Source organism: Bos taurus, chromosome 13, assembly GCF_002263795.3.
Source record: "Bos taurus isolate L1 Dominette 01449 registration number 42190680 breed Hereford chromosome 13, ARS-UCD2.0, whole genome shotgun sequence".
NCBI lineage: Eukaryota > Metazoa > Chordata > Mammalia > Artiodactyla > Bovidae > Bos > Bos taurus.
Window position 1 is genome coordinate 43,666,846 of NC_037340.1, and position 10,769 is coordinate 43,677,614.

Genomic DNA, 10,769 nt, shown 5'->3' on the forward strand with positions numbered 1-10,769 from the left:
ATGAGTCAACTCTTCGCATGAGGTGGCCAAAGTACTGGAGTTTCAGCTTTACCATCATTCCTTCCAAAGAACACACAGGGCTGATCTCCTTTAGAATGGACTGGTTGGATCTCCTTGCAATCCAAGGGACTCTCAAGAGTCTTCTCCAACACCACAGTTCAAAAGCATCAATTCTTCAGCACTCAGCTTTCTTCACAGTCCAACTCTCACATCCATACATGACCACTGGAAAAACCATAGCCTTGACTAGATGGACCGTTTTTGGCAAAGTAATGTCTCTGCTTTTCAATGGGCTATCTAGGTTGGTCATAACTTTTCTTCCAAGGAGTTAACTATTGAAATGGATAAGTGCCAGTAGGAGATATTTCTACAAAATCTCCCCCATTTCTGTACATCTGTTAGGCAGAGGCACCAACTACCATCCCTCCCACACAAGTATTTGTCTGTACAAAAAACACCCTTGCAACACAGAGACAGTGGCTCCTTGCAGAGACATGGAGGGCATGTTTGCTGTGCAGTAAATAAAACATCTCCCTCCTGAGAAAGTGACCCTACTGACATTGATCCGGGATCCTTAGACTCAAGGTTTTTCTCCTATTACTCTACCCCCTGAATATTCATGGGTTGATATGAGTTCAAATCTTATCAATTAAGAAAATGTTACTATAGTTTGGGGCTGTAGAGGTTGAATAAGTGTGCTTTGCTTAATAGGTGCAGGCTTTGTGTCTTTGACTTTGGTACCCAACAAGTGTTGCAAAATCAGCTTTCTATTAGTTTGCTCAAAGCCGAGTCTGTGTATATGTGACAGTAAATCTGGTGTTTGCTGGTTGGTGAAGAAGGAATGAGCTGTCTCACTGAGATCCTGCTAGAGGGGTTGTGTACCTTAGATGTGCTGTGTATCCAAGAGGTCAGGGTTCTTCCCCAAAAGGGAGACCTAAAGATGTTTTAGAGATGAGGAAGACAGTCTTGATTGAAAACAACTTCAAAAGTTTGGGACGAGTTGAGGAGGAAGCATTGACATATATACACTATCTATTATACATGTGTAAAGCAGATAGATAGTGGGAAGCTGCTGTATAGCACAGGGAGCTCAGCTCTGTGCTCTGTGAGGACCTAGAGGCGTGGGTGGGGGAGAGGGTGGGAGAGAGGCTCAAGGGGGAGGGGGACTATGTATAATTATGGCTGATTCTCAATGTTGTACAGCAGAAACCAACACAACATTGTAAAGTAATTATCCTCCAATTGAAACAAAATAAAACCCCAAAAAAGTTTGTGATTAAATAATAAGATAGTTCAGTTCAGTTCAGTCGCTCAGTCATGCCTGACTCTTTGCGACACCATGAATTGCAGCACGCCAGGCCTCCCTGTCCATCACCAGCTCCCAGAGTTCACCCAGACTCACGTCCATTGAGTCAGTGATGCCATCCAGCCATCTCATCCTCTGTCATCCCCTTCTCCTCCTGCCCCCAATCCCTCCCAGCATCAGAGTCTTTTCCAATGAGTCAACTCTTCACATGAGGTGGCCAAAGTACTGGAGTTTCAGCTTTAGCATCATTCCTTCCAAAGAAACCCCAGGGCTGATCTCCTTCAGAATGGACTGGTTGGACCTCCTTCCAGTCCAAGTGACTCTCAAGAGTCTTCTCCAACACCACAGTTCAAAAGCATCAATTCTTCGGCACTCAGCTTTCTTCACAGTCCAACTCTCACATCCATACATGACCACAGGAAAAACCATAGCCTTGACTAGACAGACCTTTGTTGGCAAAGTAATGTCTCTGCTTTTGAATATGCTATCTAGGTTGGTCATAACTTTCCTTCCAAGGAGTAAGCGTCTTTTAATTTCATGGCTGCAGTCACCATCTGCACTGATTTTGGAGCCCCCAAAAATTAAGTCTGACACTGTTTCCACTGTTTCCCCATCTATTTCCCATAAAGTGATGGGATCAGATGGCATGATCTTCGTTTTCTGAATGTTGAGCTTTAAGCCAACTTTTTCACTCTCCACTTTCACTTTCAGCAAGAGGCTTTTGAGTTCCTCTTCACTTTCTGCCATAAGGGTGGTGTCATCTGCATATCTGAGGTTATTGATATTTCTCCTGGCAATCTTGATTCCAGCTTGTGCTTCTTCCAGTCCAGCGTTTCTCATGATGTACTCTGCATATAAGTTAAATAAGCAGGGTGACAATATACAGCCTTGACGTACTCCTTTTCCTATTTAGAACCAGTCTGTTGTTCCATGTCCAGTTCTAACTATTGCTTCCTGACCTGCATACAGATTTCTCAAGAGGCAGGTCAGGTGGTCTGGTATTCCCATCTCTTTCAGAATTTTCCACAGTTTATTGTGATCCAGATGAAAGGTTGTTGTTGAATCACACGAAGACACTGGGATTCTTGGCCCCCAGAGGAGAAGAATTCAATCTGGAGCCAGAAACGAGGCTTGATAGCTCAGAGCTGTTGTGTAATAAAGTTTTATTAAAGTATAAAGGAGATAGAGAAAGCTTCTGACATAGGCATCAGAAGGGGGCAGAAAGAGTACCCTCTTGCTAGTGTTAACAATGAAGTTATATAATCCAAAGAATGTCTGGAGGTTGTAAAGACCTCATCAACCCTACTCTCATAATTTCCATTTTAAGATAACACTGTCCTCAGGCAGGATACATCCTTGTAAAGACCAGGTCTACTCCCATAATTTACATTTTAAAATAACAGAAGGTTTAATCCAGAGACTGTCCTTAGGCAGGATACATTATTGTTATATAATCTTAAGGAATGTAGAGAAGGAAAAAGTTTGTCCTTTCTTCCTCCTTGAGAATTCCAGACCCCTCTCTCCTTGGGGACCCCTAGACTCCTTATCAACCTGCCTAGGAAATGACTCTCTCACACTCAGTCAAAAGCTTTGGCGTAGTCAATAAAGCAGAAATAGATGTTTTTCTGGAACTCTCTTGATTTTTCCATGATCCAGCAGATGCTGGCAATTTGATCTCTCGTTCCTCTGCCTTTTCTAAAACCAGCTTGAACATCTGGAAGTTCATGGTTCACATATTGCTGAAGCCTGGCTTGGAGAATTTTGACCATTACTTTACTAGCGTGTGAGATGAGTGCAATTGTGCAGTAGTTTGAGCATTCTTTGGCATTGCCTTTCTTTGGGATTGGAAGGAAAACTGACTTTTTCCAGTCCTGTGGCCACTGCTGAGTTTTCCAAATTTGCTAGCATATTGAGTGCAGCACTTTCACAGCATCATCTTTCAGAATTTCAAATAGCTCAACTGGAATTCCACCACCTCCGTTAGATTTGTTCATAGTGATGCTTTCTAAGGCCCACTTGACTTCACATTCCAGGATGTCTGGCTCTAGGTCAGTGATCACATCATCGTGATTATCTTGGTCATGAAGCTCTTTTTTGTCCAGTTCTTCTGTGTATTCTTGCCACCTCTTCTTTATATCTTGTGCTTCTGTTAGGTCCATACCATTTCTGACCTTTATTGAGCCCATCTTTGCATGAAATGTTCCCTTGGTATCTCTCATCTTCTTGAAGAGATCGCTAGTCTTTCCCATTCTGTTGTTTTCCTCTATTTCTTTGCATTGATCGCTGAAGAAGGCTTTCTTATCTCTCCTTGCTATTCTTTGGAACTCTGCATTCAGATGCTTATATCTTTCCTTTTCTCCTTTGCTTTTCACTTCTCTTCTTTTCATAGCTATTTGTAAGGCCTCCTCAGACAGTCATTTTGCTTTTTTGCATTTCTTTTCCATGGGGATGGTCTTGATCCCTGTCTCCTGTATGTCATGAACCTCATTCCATAGTTCATCAGGCACTCTATCTATCAGATCTAGGCCCTTAAATCTATTTCTTACTTCCACTGTATAGTCATAAAGGATTTGATCTAGGTCATACCTGAACGGTCTAGTGGTTTTCCCTATTTTCTTCAATTTAAGTCTGCATTTGGTAATAAGGAGTTTATGATCTGCTCCTGGTCTTGTTTTTGTAGACTGTATAGAGCTTCTCCATCTTTGGCTGCAAAGAACATAATCAATCTGATTTCAGTGTTGATCATCTGGTAATGTCCATGTGTAGAGTCTTCTCTTGTGTTGTTGGAACAGGGTGTTTGCTATGACCAGTGCATTTTCTTGGCAAAACTCTATTAGTCTTTGCCCTACTTCATTCCATATTCCAAGGCCAAATTTGCCTGTTACTCCAGGTGTTTCTTGACTTCCTGCTTTTGCATTCCAGTTCCCTATAATGAAAAGGAAATCTTTTTTGGGTGTTAGTTCTAAAAGGTCTTGTTGGTCTTCATAGAACCATTCAACTTCAGCTTCTTCAATGTTAACACTGAATTTCTATACATTTGAGCAGATAGTCATTGAAAGCTTTTACTGTGATTGCCAAAATTCACATGAAACCTTCTAGATACTGTCTGAGTGAGATTCTCTGTGGTCTGGAGAGTAATAAAAAGCTTTTCTGATATGGGGTCTTTTCTCCCAGCACGGTTCCAGCTGTCCTCCATCCTCACACTCATATAGGCAATTATGTAAAGACTTTTTGCTTGTTTCTCTCTTATATCAACATTGAGATGTTGAGACTTTGAAGCCGCAGCCCTGTGTATTTCCTTTGGAGTTGGGCTGACCACCTTTCAGGCAGCTGTACCTGAATGGAACCATGACTTGGGACGAAGCATGTCTCTGTGCAGCTGTTACCAAAATTCTGCCCTTCTTCACTGGTGTCAAATAGAAACACAGAGACAGAATATTGGGTGAAGTAGCAAAGAGTTGCTTTACAGGCAAAGGGAGCCACAGAGGACTAATGCCCTCAAGATCGTGTGACTCTCCCTGGAGCAGTTAGTGAGGAGTTTCATGGTGTTTAAGGATCCCGGCAATACCAGCTCATGCACAGTACTTCGAATGGTTGGCTTCAAGGTGAAGTTTCAAGCATTATCAGCCTCCTGCTTTCAACAAGTCTAGGGTCTACATTCTTAGACCCTACAGTTCTCATTTGGTGGGGGCTGCTTGCTGTAAAAATAACTTAAGAATGTATGTCAGACCTTTGTCTATAAATTTCAGGGAACTGAGAGTTTGGTGATTCTGCAATGTGGCAGAATTATACTCTAAATTGTTACCAGTTCCCTATACTATAGCTATTCTTTGTTTCTGCATCTTCACATTTCTCAGTCATTAACTCCTGAGTCAGCATTTTACTTCAAAGAACAAAGACACAAAAGCTTGTGCCTGGTTTCAGAGGTAGTCCCCAATGATCAGGGTCACCCTCAAGTATTGACTCCTTACCTAGAATGCAGTATGTTCTTTAGCTATGTTTTCCAAGAATTATCAATTTAAAACAGCCCAAACAAAATCAATTCCAAGAAAAATTTAAAACTCCGATTTCTTCTTGCTTATTAAATTTGTGAATGGAAGTCATGAACATTATGATGAAAGATGTTTCTAGTTATCAGATCAAGAATACTAGCTGTACTTGTGCCAAGACGTGAAAAAACTGTTCTCATTGAAGTTGAGATTAGATTAGCACCCAGCTCATCTAATGCATGTTACATTAGAAGAACTCCTTGAACACTTGTTTGAGAATCGACCTTTTCTCATATATTATTATCAACTCCTTCTATAATAAAGATGCTTATTGATGTAGCACTTTATTCCTGTTGTGATATGATCACAATTATTCTGTGACTGTGACTGGTCTTCAAGTTCCCCCAAACTCTGAGATCCAGAGAGTGCAAGAATACAAAGATGAAGAACAGGTGGTGGCTCTGAGATGTGGAGAGGATGGAATAGAAGTAGGACCAGGGGACATGACCTGGGCCACTGTCACCAGGAGCTTAGCATCATCTTGTTCACACAGTTGCTTTGGTTTGGGATGCACTGCGTAGAAAACTGGAATCAAAAGAAGAACAGAAGAGAATCAGAGGTGACTACTGGAGGTATGGAAAGAATACACCAGAGTGCTTGTGTGATGATTGTGGAACAATGTGCTTCCATTCCTGAGTGTCAGCTGTTCACATAGAGAATGCAAAAATTTCTACCATATCCATTTCTGGTAGTTTGGAAACACTAGTCCTAGTTCATGGTTAAATCCAAATTGTCTTAGAAAATGCTTTAAATCAATAAGGAAGACAAATGGTGGTAGTCAAGACAAACTCAGAAGGAGTGAGGAAATATAGAACTGTAAATTTTGCATCAACAGACAAGGAAAATCAGAAGATTAATTGTGGAAATACTAGCCAAAATAAAGAGTAAAAGTCACCAATTGACCTTGGCAATTGAACCAAGCAATTTCAGATAAAGTTTTAGGATGTTTCCAAGAAGTTCCAGTCAATTTAGCTTTATCAGAAATATTATTTGCAAAGGTTTTTATTCCTGTTCTGTGGATTGATTTTCACTCTCTTGTAGCTTATTTGATGCAAAAGTATTTTGAGTTTTGAAGAATACTGACTTACCTATTTTTCTTCTGTTCCTTGTGCTTTGGTCACACTAGTGGCTTCACAGGTGGCATTAGTGGTAAAGAACCCACATGCCAATGCAGGAGCATTAAGAGATGCAGATTAGATCCCTGGGTCAGGAAGAACCCCTGGAGAAGGGCATGGCAATCTACTCCAGTATTCTTGCCTGGAGAATCCCATGGACAGAGGAGCCATGGGTCGCACAGACTCTGACATGACTGAAATATGAAAATTACCACACATGCATGCCTGTTCTTTGGTGACATATCCAAATCTAAAGTCATGGAGCTTTCCCTCTAGTTTTTCTTCTGAGAGTTCCATATTTGTATCTATATATGAAGGCCTTTGATGCATTTGTTGGTATGTGTGCATGTTCATAATTCCGTACTTAAAACAACAGCAAATACCCACTCTTTGCAGGTTTTGCCATGTCACTGACTGGCCTTCACTGGTTAACTTGGCATATTCCTAGTCCTGGGGTCAGTCCAACAGTTCAGCTAAGGGCAACTCAGTTCATTTCTGAGTCAGCATCTCACCTGGCATACGTGTACCTATTTGATTCTCCAGAACATGTGGCTATTTTTGAATGCCCGGTGTCCACTAAATCTACACCCCTGTTTTACTCAGGGTGTTACAAGTTCTAGTCTATGTCTCCACCCTTAGTCCCTTAGTCCCCTTCTCCTCCTGCATTCAATGTTTCCCAGCATCGGAGTCTTTTCAAATGCATCAGCTCTTTGCATCAGGTGGCCAAAGTATTGGAGCTTCAGCCTCAACATCAGTCCTTCCAATGAACACCCAGGACTGATCTTTTTTAGGATTGACTGCTTGCATCTCCTTTCAGTCCAAGGGACTCTCAAGAGTCTTCTCCAACACCGCAGTTCAAAAGCATCAATTCTTCAGCACTCAGCTTTCTTTATACTCCAACTCTCACATCCATACATGACTACTGGAAAAACCATAACCCTAGCTCTAGTAATTTTCTGATACTATCTTTAGGGTTTTCTATGTACAGTATCATGTCATCTGCAAACAGTGAGAGCTGTACTTCTTTTCTGATCTGGATTCCTTTTATATCTTTTTCTTCTCTGATTGTTGTAGGCAGGACTTCCAGAAGTATGCTAAGTAATAGTTGAGGAAGTGGACACCCTTGTCTTGGGGATCTTAGAATCAGGGGATCTTAGGGGGAATTCTTTCAGTTTTTCACCACTGAGAATAATGTTTGCTGTAGGCTTATCATTTATGGCCTTTACTATGTTGAGGTAGGTTCCTTCTGTGCCCATTTTTTGAAGAGTTTTAATCATAAATAGGTGCTGAATTTTGCCAAAGGTTTTTTCTGCATCTATTGAGATTATCATATGGTTTTTATCTTTCAACTTGCTAATGTGCTGTTTCACATTGATTTCCATATATTGAAGAATCCTTCCATCCCTGGAATAAACCCAACTTGATCATGGTGTATGAGCTGTTTGATGTGTTGCTGAATTCTGTTTGCTAAAATTTTGTTGAGGATTTTTGCATCTATGTTCATCAGGGATATTGGCTTATAGTTTTCTTTTTCTGTGTTGTCTTTGTCTGGTTTGGGTATTAGGGTGGTGGTGGCCTTGTAGAATGAGTTTGGAAGTGTTCCTTTCTCTGTAATTTTTTGAAAGAATTTTAGAAGGATAGGAATTAGCTCTTCTCTAAATGTTTGGTAGAATTCTCCTGTGAAGCCATCAGATCCTGGGCTTTTGTTTTACAGGAGACTTTTGATCACAGCTTCAATTTCAGTGCTTGTATTTGGGTTGTTTATAATTTCTATTTCTTCCTGGTTCAGTCTTGGAAGATTGAGTTTTTCTAAGAATCTGTCCATTTCTTCTAGGTTATCTATTTTATTGCCTTATAGTTGTTTATAATAGTCTCTTATAATCCTTTGTATTTCTGCATTGTCTGTTCTAACCTCTCCTTCTAATTTTGTTGATTTGGTTCTTCTCTCCTTTCCCCTTGATGAGTCTGGCTAAGGGCTTGTCAATTTTCTTTATCTTCTCAAAAAACCAGCTTTTAGTTTTATTAATCTTTACTATTGTTTCTTTCATCTCTTTTTCATTTATTTCTGCTCAGATCTTTATGATTTTTTTCCTTCTACTAATTTTGGGCTTTTTCTTCTTCTTTTTCCAATTGCTTTAGGTATTAAGTTAGGTTGTCTATTCGATGTTTTTGTTGTTTATTGAGGTAGGATTGTATTGCTATAAACTTCCCTCTTAGAACTGCTTTTGTTGCATCCCACAGGTATTGAGTTGTCATGTTTTCATTGTCATTTGTTTCTAGAAAACTTTTGATTTCCCTTTTGATTTCTTCAGTAACCTGTTGGTTATTTAGAGATGTGTTGTTTAATCTCCATGTGTTTGTGTTTCTTGCAGTTTTTTTTTTTTTGTAATTGATATCTAGTCTCATAGCATTGTGGTTGGAAGAGATGCTTGATACAATTTCAATTTTCTTAAGTTTACTGAGACGTGATTGGTGACCCAAGATGTGGTATATCCTGGAGAATGTTCCATGTGCACTTGAAAAGAAGGTGTATTCTATTCTTGAAAAGAAGGTGCATTTGGATGGAATGTCCTGAAGATATCAGTGAGATCTATCTCATCTAATGTATCATTTAAGGCTTGTGTTTCCTTGTTAATTTTCCGTCTTGAGGATCTGTCCATTGGTGTGGGTGGGCTGTTAAAGTCTCCTACTATTATTGTGTTATGTTAATATCTCCTTTTATGTCTGTTAGTGTTTGTTTATGTATTGAAGTGCTCCATGTTGGGTGTATATATACCTACAATTGTTATGTCTTTCTCTTGGATTGATTCCTTACTCATTATGTAGAGTCCTTCCTTATCTCTTGTAATCTTTATTTTAAGGTCTATTTTGTCTGATATGAGGATTGCTACTCCAGCTTTCTTTTGCTTCCCATTTGCATGGAATATATTTTTCCATCCTCTCACTTTCAGTCTATATGTGTCTTGAGGTCTGAACTGGATTTCTTGTAGACAGAATATATATGGGTCTTATTTTTGTATCCTTTCAGCCAATCTGTATCTTTCATTTGGAGCATTTAATCCATTTACATTTTAAGTAATTTTTGATATATATGTTCCTATTGGCATTTTCTAATTGCTTGAGGTTGATTTTGTAGATCTTTTTTCTTCTTTTATATTCTTTAGTTCTTCTATGTCTTTGTTAATTGATTCTTGCATTTTCTCCATTTTGTTTTCAAGGTTTTTGATCATCTTTACTATCATTATTCTGAATTCTTTTTCAGGTAATTTTCCTATTTCCTCTTGATTTATTTTGGACTTCTATGTTTCTAGTTTGTTCCCTCATTTGTGCAGCTGTTCTCTGCCTTTTCTTTCTTTTTTTTTTTGGTTCTCTGACTTTTCTTTTTTTTTTTTAAGGTATGTGTTTGAAGTCTCCTTTTCCCAGGCTTCAAGGAAAGTTGAATTCTTTCTTTGAAGAAGGTTGAATTCATTCTTCCTTTTGATTTCTTCCCTCCTGAGGTTGGTCCAGTGATTTGTGTGAGCTTCGTATAGGGTGAGATTTGTGCTGAATTTTTGTTTGTTTGGTTGGTTTTCCTCTGATGGGCAAGGCTGAGTGAAGTGGTACTCCTGTCTGCTGATGACTGGGTTTGTTTTTGCTTTGTTTGTTGTTTAGATGAGGCATCCTGCCCAGGGTGCTACTGCTGGTTGGGTGATGCCAGGTCTTGTATTTAAGTGGTTTCCTTTTTGTGAGTTCTCACTGTTTGATACTCCCTAGGGTTAGTTCTCTGGTAGTCTAGGGCTTGGAGTCAGTGCTCCCACTGCAAGGCTCAGATTTGAGCTCTGGTCAGAACGAAGATTCCACAGGTGGTTTGTTATGGCATTATGGAAGAGTAAAACAAATATCCAAAAGCAAGAAACCAAAGATGAACCCCAGATAAATGGCAGTTACAAAATCATGCAAATAACAATTAAAATAATGGAATATATACATATACACCCATGAGCAAAGTGAAATCAGTCCAGCAAAAATAAAGTACAGTACATTGATCTGGCTAACAAAGGAAATAAAAAATTGTATTTACCCATTAAGAACAAAGCTAACTTAAGCACAAACTGGAAAACAAAACTAAAGCAGGGTGCCAAGTGGGAAATAAGGCAATGATAACAACTATCAGATATGTTGAGAAGAAAAGAAAGAAAGAAAAGAAAGAATATGCAAAGTTAAATAGATATAGACGAAGAAGATTTATATACATTAAAGATTACCTGTAAGGGGAAAAGAACAGTAGGAAAGGCAAACGAAGGAATAAATTTAGAAAAA